A 9,883-nucleotide genomic window follows, 5' to 3' on the forward strand; every position below is an offset into this window, starting at 1 on the left:
CCTCAGTGTTTCCTCTCTTCCTTTTGAAGTGGGATTTTTTTTTCTAAAGACATGGATCCATGGACTGATTCTGGGCTTCAGCCTTCCCTTAAGCTGCTGAGGGTATCACCTGCACTTGCTGGGACCCTAGACTCTTGGGGCTACGCTGGGGCATTTAACAAAGGAAATATTACCCCAAGGTAATATTTGGGCAATGTTACCAATGTTCTTAACGGGACACTTTGCTCTCTTTCTTCATACCTTATCCTTTCCTACTGTCAACACTGGACATATTATTTGGTTGGTAGTAGATCTTACACTCTCTTGATGTTAGGCTCAGCGAAGCCATTTATGCCCAGGTTGTATTGGTAGTTGGCCAGGCTCCCTCACCACCCCAGCTCTGTTTACTACCAGCAGGAAAAGTGTAAGTGCTATTAATGTTTTTTTTCAACAAGCCATGTTGTAATGTATATGTCCAGTATAATCAAGACTAATTAAATAAATCTACACCAATAGTTGATAGATTGGTAAAAGGGAAGAGTTTGGAGGGCAAAGATTAGTTGAGAGCAGTAGACAATTCAAAATCAAGATGTCAGATTTATCTTGTCATTTTATCCCTTCATTTGAGTCTACTCTAAGGATGATTAGCAACAGCAAACCTTCAGTTCCCTGTGCCTTTGAAATACAAGTAGGGTTAAATGTAAATTCTTTCACTTGGGTTCAAAAAATCAACTTTATGAATGAAGGATAAGGGGAAGCATGATCAGTTAGGAGTTCAAATGAAAAGATCCCAGTGATATATTGAGTTGCAAGCACAATAAGATTCAACAATGTGACATGAAAGCCAAAGAACATGAGTGTTATACCTTAATTTGTTAATTAATTTGTTATATCTTAAATCTGCAATTTGTTGAGGATTAAGGAAGTGATAGTCACGTCTTACCTCGACTTTGGTGGGATCGGTAAGGGAATGGTCAATATCTTTAAATTCTTAAAATCTTAAAAATTAAATATCTTAACACAGAGAATGAGATGCTTTAGGAGGTAGTTCTGACAGTTGAAAGTTCCCTTAAGAATTCAGTCTCAATCTTATGCAACCAGATCTTTACACAAATTTTCTGTTTTCCATGGATCTCCACTTGGTTGTATAGGAAAGTATGGACCAATGGAAAAAATACTATAGACCAAAGTATGCTGCATCCAGCTTGAATTGGCTCCTAAAGCCCAAATGTTAAATTTCCAATGTGAGAATTTATACCTTAAAAATCAGCAAATGCTGATCAAGCCCCAATTTATTATTTTGATTTCTTAGATTTCAGAAAATGATAGAGGAGATATTAAATAATGTATATTAAATTTACAAGTCTGTAGGGTGCAGTCTCTTCTTGGAAAGCTGGTTGTTAAATATTTACCAACACACACTTTTGCCTATAAATATAGATGAAAGATGAGAAATTAGCTTATCACTGTCAGTAAGCTATCATTGTTAAAAAGGAAAAAAAAGGCAAACATCTGCTTAATGTAAAGTGAAACTACTATACAATGAAAACTGTCTTAAAATGGGATGATATGGGAAAGTTAGGTGGCACAGTAGATAGAGCACTGCCCTAGAGACAAAGGACCTCAGACATTTGCCAGCTGTATGACCCTGGACAAGTCACTTAACCCCAGTTGTCTTTAAAAAACACACACACACACACACACACACACACACACACACACAGAATGAGATGCTTTAGGAGGTAGTTCTGACAGTTGAAAGTTCCCTTAAGAATTCAGTCTCAGTCTTATGCAACCAGATCTTTACACAAATTTTCTGTTTTCCATGGATTTCCACTTGGTTGTATAGGAAGGTATGGACCAATGGAAAAAATACCAGTCTTAAAGTAAATCAAACCAGATATTAGTCCCAGCCCCACCACCAGCTCTGAAATATAATAATCATATGAGATAAAAGACATGAAAAGGAAAGTCAATAAACATCTCTATAGCACCTACTATGTGCCAAGAGCAATGCTAAGAATTTTACAAACATTGTCTCATTCGACCCTCACAACAACTTTGGGAGGAAAGGGGGAGGTATTGTTTTTATCCTCATTTTACAGTTGAGAAAACTGAGGCGAAGAGAGGTTAGGGGACTTGCCTAAGGTCACCCAGGTTGTTGTGTCTAAGGTCCCATTTGAACTCATCTTCTAATTCCACATCTACTGCAAAATACTTAAAGATGAAAGTGACATACACATATTATGGTGCAAAAAAAAATTAGCTTTTCATAGGTCCTCAGTTGAATATTCTCCAATTGCATCTCTATATAATAGACTTTGAAGCCCCCACTAATGGCTTGCTTGTTTTGGCTCATGACACACAAAGCATTCAACTCAATATTTGGGAGGTTGGAGGGTAGTAGGAATTGATGTGTATGGAAATATCTCAGTTAATGAATTCTTTGGGAAGGAAAGTCCTCAAGAAGGTGGTCCCTGAGCCCACAAAATCTTCCTGGAAAGCAAGCAAAACCTGGTTGGCGAATACCGTGGGGCTCAACAGTGGCGTTTCCCACTTAACTGTCCATTGTAGGAAAAGTTCTCATACCCAGCATGAGTTTGCTGGAGGCAAATAGGACAGAACTTAAAGCACAGCAAAAGCTGAAATGGGCACAAGTGTTGGGTCTATACAGGAGAGAATATTAGTTATATTCCCACTAATAAGAAAGCAGCTCATCAGTGCTACCCATCTACCTGCCCCCAACTCAAAGACTTTGTGAGAATTACTGACAGTGGGGATAGTTCCACCTGGAACACTTCTATTCTTGATTGGATGGTAGGGAAAGTGAGTGGGCCAATTCAAGAAGAAAGCAGTTTTTCTTCCCCGACCCCCATTAAGGTTTATAAAAACACTTTGTTAGTTCATTTTCAATTTAATAAGTATTTAAGTGCCTACTATGGAACAGGCACTATGTTAAGCAATGGGAGGAAAAAGGGAGTAAAGATAGTCCTGGCTTTTGAGAAACTTAAAATCTCCTGAGGGAACAACACACAGGCAATTAATTATTTGATTAATTAAAAGGGAAGAATGAAATAATTAAAAGAAGAAAACCCCTGGAATTAAGAGGAATTAGGAGAGGCCTCCCGTAAAAGATGGGACTTAAAAAAGCAGGGAAGTTAGTAATCTGAGTGGAGGATGGAGAGCATTCACATGGGGGATGGTCAGAGAAAATGTCCAGACCTGAGAGATGGAGATTTTGTTTGTGGAACTGCCAGGAGTCCAGTATTATTGGATTGAAAGGAAACATGGCAGAAAGCAAGGTAGAAGAAGATTGGAAAAGTAAGAGAGGGCTAGGTTCTGAAGAGCTTTAAATGTCAAAAAGAGGATTTTGCTTTTGATTCTGGAGACAATAGGAAGCCACTGGAGTTTGTTGAGTAGGAGGTAAGAGTGATACGGCTTGTGTTTTATGAAAAAAAATTTTAGTGGCTAAATGACAAATGAATTTGGAGTGGGAAATAATCAAGGTAGACAAATCCACCAGGAGGTTATTACAAGGGATGAAATGATGAGGACCTGAACCTGGGTGGTGGTAGGATCAGGAAAAAAGAAGAGATTCAGAAGACTTTGCAAAAGCAAAATTGATAGACCTTGGGAACAGCTTGAATAAGGAGGGGTGGGAGGGTCAAAGATAGGAGTCCAGTATCACTCCTAGGTTATGAACCTGAGAGACTGGGAGGATGGTGTTGCTTCTACGTCAGGCGTGGGGGCCCATCAAATCATTGGTCCGGCCCTGCCAAGGCAACCACAGATGACGGGCTAAAAGCTAGATACAGCAATCTCCCACTGCTTGAGTTTTTAATTTTGTATGTAATTTTGATAGTTTTTATGGCCCACAAATGATGTCATAAATATCCAAATGGTCCATGGCAAAAAAAAAAAAAAATCCCCATTTCTGCTCTACAGCAATAGGGAAGGCAGGAACGAGGAGGGTTTGGAGATGGATAAGTTCAGGCTGGCATATGTTGAGTTTAAGATGTCTCCCGGACATCCGTTTTGAGGTGTCTGAAAAAGCAGTTGGAGATGCAAGGTTAGAGTCAGCAGAGAGATTGAGATAGTTTATGTAACTCAAATTGCAAAGGCAGTGAGTGCAATTTATTTAAAAGTTTTGAAAACCAGAAGAGCTTAATTTTAGTCAAGGCTCCACTGTTTATGGATCCTATGACCTTGAATTTACCTAATCTCTACAAGATTCAATTTTTCTATCTATAAAAATAGGTGTAATACCCTCCCCTCCCCACCTCACAGTGCTGTGGAGGTAATTAGATATGAAAGTGTTGGTAAATATGAAGAAGCACAAAAATAAAAATAAACAACAGTAATAATAAAGGGAAATTATACAGGCCATTGTCTCTTCTTAGGTTAATCAAGCCAGGATCATAGAAGGGACTACCTTAGAAGGGTCTTCTAGTCCTGGGCTGCTTAAACTTTTTCCATTCGGAACCTCTCTTTGCCTGAGAAATTTTTACATGACCTTGGACATAAAGTATATAAAAGAAGATACATATCAAACATTTACTTATGATAAATCATAATATCCCAACCCCCACATTCAATTACAAGACCCAGTATGGAGTTGCAACCCATAGTTAAGAAGCTGGATTCTAGTTTATACCTCCCACATACTGTTTATGTCCAGAGTCCCAGGGGTTGGGACTTGTCCAGTCATGCTAAGAAGCAGAGTTAGGATTCAAAATCAGGACCTTGGATGGCAAGTCCAATGTTTTTTTTCTTATCTTCCTTCCTTCCTTCCTTCCTTCCTTCCTTCCTTCCTTCCTTCCTTCCTTCCTTCCTTCCTTCCTTCCTTCCTTCTTTCTTTCCTTCCTTTTCTTCCTTTTCTTCCTTTCCTTCCTTCCTTCTTTCCTTCCTTCCTTCCTTCCTTTTTCTCTCTTTTCCCCATTGTATTAAACAACCTTTTTATTACATTCTGGAAAAATGAAGAATACAAGCACCCTTGTTAAAGCTTTGAATTTTAAAAAATCATTAACAATCCAAGTTTATCCTGTTGGTTCTTTGAGATAGAGGGGGTGATTAACAACCCCACTTTAAAGATAAGGAAACTGAGGCAAAGGAAGAGGAGCCAGAATAAAGTAAGGGACCACAATACTTCAGTCTGTCCCATGGACTCAACCAAATGCCTCCATGTGATCTGTTGTCCTCAATATTCTTCAGATGTCTCTCTGTTGAACTTGATCATCCCAATAATTGGGGCCTGAATTAATGAGAGAAAAGATATTGTGGTGTTATGGACAGAATACTGGCCTTGGAATCAGGAGAGACAGGGGACTGAATCCCATCACTTAAACTGGGCAGTTAGATGGTGCAGCACTAGAGTCACAAAGACTTGAGTTCAAATCTGGCCTCAGACACTTACTATCTGTGGGATCTTGGGCAGGTTGCTTAACCCCTTTTGCCTCAGTTTCCTCATCTCTAAGATGATCTGGAAAAAGAAATGGCAAACTCCTCTGGTATCTCTTCCAAGAAAACCCCAAGTGAGGGCCAGACGTAATCAGAATATGACTGAACAACATCATTTAAGTTGTATGATTGTGGGCAAGAAGAGTTCTTTCATGAGCCTCAGTTTCTTCATCTAGAAAATGGGAATAGTTATCTTACAAATTTAAAATTATTTGGTATTATTATTTAGAATTATTTGGTACCTTACAAGCCTTGACAAAGCTACTCATTTTACAGGGAGACCAGAAAGGTAAGTAACTTGTATGGAATGGTGCAGGTTGTACATAGCAGAGCCAGGTTCCACCAAAACTTTCTTCCCACTGTCTCATGTTTTTAGGATAAAATAAGACCATGGAAATATATACAAGGGTGTCCTGGAAGTCTTAGGGAAGTGTTAAATTGTAATAGCAAACTTGGCAAAAAGTTCTATATCAATCAGTTAATATTATTATCATTATTTGTAAATAACCAGACTAAGGAAGGGGACTTATCACTCTTAAATTCTGGATTAGCTCTAGATTCCCATCCAAGGAGAACCACACAAGCCAATGATTCTAAGTAAAAACAGGTCCTTCCAATGGCAAGTGGGAAACTGTCCTCTTTCTCCAAGAAGTTTCTTGAATTATATGTTCAAGGGAACTATCACTGAAGTCAGAAATGGAAAGAAGAATCTCAGAGCAAGAATCCAATGTGTCTCTATTTTATAAAGAGGGAAATTGAGGTAGACTGAGTGATGATTTGCCCAGAATTATATCTTGGGTCCAAGTTCCTTTTCAAAAGCACATTTTCCAGGAGGACAATTCCACTCCAGCCACTGTTGAGATTTAATGAAGGATTATAAAGTTCTACAGTCATTTACCTGTCGTCTTCCAGATATGGAAACTGAGGGAAAGGGGATGGAAAGAGAATGGAATAAACATTTATAAAGAGCCTACTATGTGCTAAGTGCTTTAAAATTAAAATTTAATTCAATAAATTAATTAAATTTTAATTTAATGATAATTTAAAATTTCTTATTTGATTTTTCGTAGGCGGTAGGTGCTATTGATTATCCCCATTTTATAGTTGAGGCAGACAGAGGTGAAGTGATTTGCACAGGATAATAAATGTTTTGTCAATAACAATAAAAATAATTTGTCAAAAACAATAATAACAAGTCAAATCAATAAGATCTGAATTCAGGTCCTCTTTCTCATCTTAGTGCTCTATCTCCTGTACCTTTGGAAGCCAAAGGATGTTTAGTGCCCAAGATTCCCTAGCTGAAAGATATCAAAGGAGGAATTTAAACCTGCTTCTCTGGTTTCAGCTTTCCACTAGAAACAAACACCTGACAGGTTCAAAAGTAATTGAGGGTTTAAGGAGAGACCGAGTAAGTGATTTTTCTCAATAGGTCAGAATAGTCCCCAGTATGTGCCTCTTAACTGGAATTGTTCCTGTGCAAGTCCAGAACTCTTAGCAGATTTCTTTTAGAAATCAAATAATAGTTGATTAATACTTTGTGAGTCCCCACTTGGACCTGCCCCACTCTCTTTACTGGTCTTAGGGCCATTTGACTGTTCTGAACGCCTCTGTCCTCTCGCAGATGCGTTCCCTTTTGGAAAAAGTATGTTGCCCTGACTCCCCCATTTTCTTTGCAAATTCCCTTGTTCAAAGAATAAGGAAAATAAATCCCATTAGTGTCGCATTTTGTTTGTCCGATCCTCAGTACACCCATGAGAAATGGGTGGGATAAATATGGTGACTTGTTTTACTATTGATGACACTGAGGTCTCCTAATTCCCTTCCCATATTTTCCAGGCTTACAGAGTGACTCTAGGTAGTTGGTTATATAGTAGAAAGAGCCCTGGGCCTGGAATCAGGAAGTTCAAATCTGCTTTTAGATAGTTACTACAAGTCATTTCACCTGTCTGCCTCAGTTTCCTCAAACATAAAACAGGAAGGAAGGAGGAAGGAAGGAAGGAAGGAAGAAAAAAGGAAGGAGGAAGGAAAGAAGGAAGGAAGAAAAGAGAGAAAGAATGATAACACCTTCCTCCAAGATTGTTGTGAAGATCAAATAAGATAATAGCACTTAGCACAGTACCTGGTATGTGGTAGGCACTTAGTAATTGCTAATTTCCTTCCCTTATCCTTAAGTCATGGAACTAGAATTCTAAGGCAGAAACTTTTCATAAACCACATTATATCTTAATGAGATTCTCTTGGTGGACATGCTGGGTCCCTGAGCATGGGCTCAGCATAGGAGCTGAGGCTGCTGGGTATGTTCCACTTGGCTTTTTGGAACAAATACAGTTTTGAACAGAGCAAGGTACCCTGTAGGAGTAATATTAATTGTTATTATAGTTGGCATTTACAGAATCTTTAAGGTATATATTCCTTGAGGAATTGAGGGTGGGTTCTCAGATGTTGGAGTCAGTTGTCTTATTCTATCCTTTCCTGCTCAGGAGTTTGTTAGAATTAGTCTGTAGGGCTGGGGGGATCAGGTATAGTTAGAGAGGTTCAGCACTGCCGTTCTGGGACCCCACAGGGTCTTCCCTCTGCCTGCCTCCTTCTGGAGGCCTCTTAGTTTACCTTGGATTCTACAATCAGAACATTAATAGATTGAGATTTGGAAAATGATTTTAGAAATCATCCAATCTAGTGGTATCAAATTCAAATAGAAATGGATCTCCTGCAGGTAGCATATTAATTTGGAAAACCACAAATTAACATTAGCTTTGTTGTTTTCTATTTTTATTTCTTTGTTAAATATTTCCCAATTATAATTCCCATTAAGAACTCAGTTTTAGTCTGGTGTTGGCTGCTTTGGGGAGTTTAGCTTTGGAACTTGAATCTTTTGACCTAAACCAGAAAGAAAAAAGAAGGAAGGAAGGAAGAAGGGAAGGAGAGAAAGAGAAAAAGGGAAGAAGGAGGGAAGAAAGAGAGGAAGAAAAAAGGAAAGAGGAAGGAAAAAAGGAAGTAGAAAACAGAGGAAGAAAATAAGGAAGAAGGAAGAAAGAAAAGAAAAAAAGGAGGGAGAGAGGGAGCCTGAGGCTCAAATGAAGTTGAGGATCAGTCCTTCATACTCCATTGCCTTACCATACTTGTTCCAAGCTCTTCTTTCCTTACCTGCCATGAAGGCAAAGAGACTGCCCTTCTTTCCCCCTTCCTCAGTCCTTTGTGATAGCCTTTCCTTACGGACTACCATCCATATCTCTGCCATCTGATTTCATCAAGAGTTGTATAGATGGGTTGGGATATGGGAGGAATCTAGAGAACATGTAGTATCATTTGCCAGTATCATGTCCCAGTAGGGACAGCGCTGTCCAAGGAGAGCTCCTTGCTTAGAAACATCAGGGAGCCCCCTCTCTACTTCTCCCCTCCTTGGAAGGTGGCCTTTTCTTTCAGTTATTAATGAGCAGACATGAACACCAAATGCTATGAACAGAAGGATTTTGGAGGGCATCGGTTTCTTTTGCTGGACTATAATTTCAGCAGCTCTCACATTTTCTCTTTGAAAATAGATGCATCTGTTTCCAACAAAATAAAAAAGCCAGCACTTAAGTTTCCAGGAGGTGGAGGGGGTTAGAGAGCTGGCATCCTCTGAGTCACCTGCAAGATCTTTCTACACATTTGTTGTGCTTGTGAGTTGGTGGAAATCAGTAGTGAGGGAGCTAGCATAATGTAATCAGTGGGGCACTGGATTTGTAGTAGATAAATGCTAGGTTCAAATGCTAGCTCACATAGTTGCTAGCTATATGGTTCTGGGCAAGTCACTTAACTCTGTTTGCCTCAGTTTCCTCATCTATAAGAAATGGGGAAGAAATGGCAAACTATTCAGGTTTCTTTGCCAAGGAAACCCCAGATGGGGTCATGAAGAGTCAAACATAACTAAAATGACTGAACAACAATAACAACAATTATCCTCTGATTTCACCTTCTTCTCTTTTCTGAGAGAGGTAGCTATGGCTGGAGGGAGACACTTAAAGAGGGAAGGACCAGAAACAAGAAATTAAGTTAAGCTCAGGGACAGATAGCTACTAAGTGTCTAAGAAGGATTTGAACTTAAGATTCCCTGCCTTCGAATCTAATATTCTATCCACTATGCTATATTGGCTACCCTAGTACTAATGTCCTCATTACTCTCTTGCAAAACCTTTTCCACCAGAGCCCTACAGGCTCCTACAAAAGATCAAGTGAACTGATTTCTTTGATCAGCTGTCCCCACTTGTTTTGGTATTCTGCCTTCCGACTATTGGCTTAAATTGAGATAAGCCCCTGCAGGGCTCTTAAGGAGAAGCTAGTTATCTCATCACCTTCTCCTCACAAATTGGAGAGCAGTGCACTTTTTTCCCCTAAGAAAAGAAATCTATTTTTTTTTTTTTGCATTTTTCTTTCTCAAGCTCCCTAGAAAGCCTGAAGCTTATTCTAG

Source organism: Antechinus flavipes, chromosome 6 (genome assembly GCF_016432865.1).
Source record: "Antechinus flavipes isolate AdamAnt ecotype Samford, QLD, Australia chromosome 6, AdamAnt_v2, whole genome shotgun sequence".
Taxonomy (NCBI): Eukaryota; Metazoa; Chordata; class Mammalia; order Dasyuromorphia; family Dasyuridae; genus Antechinus; species Antechinus flavipes.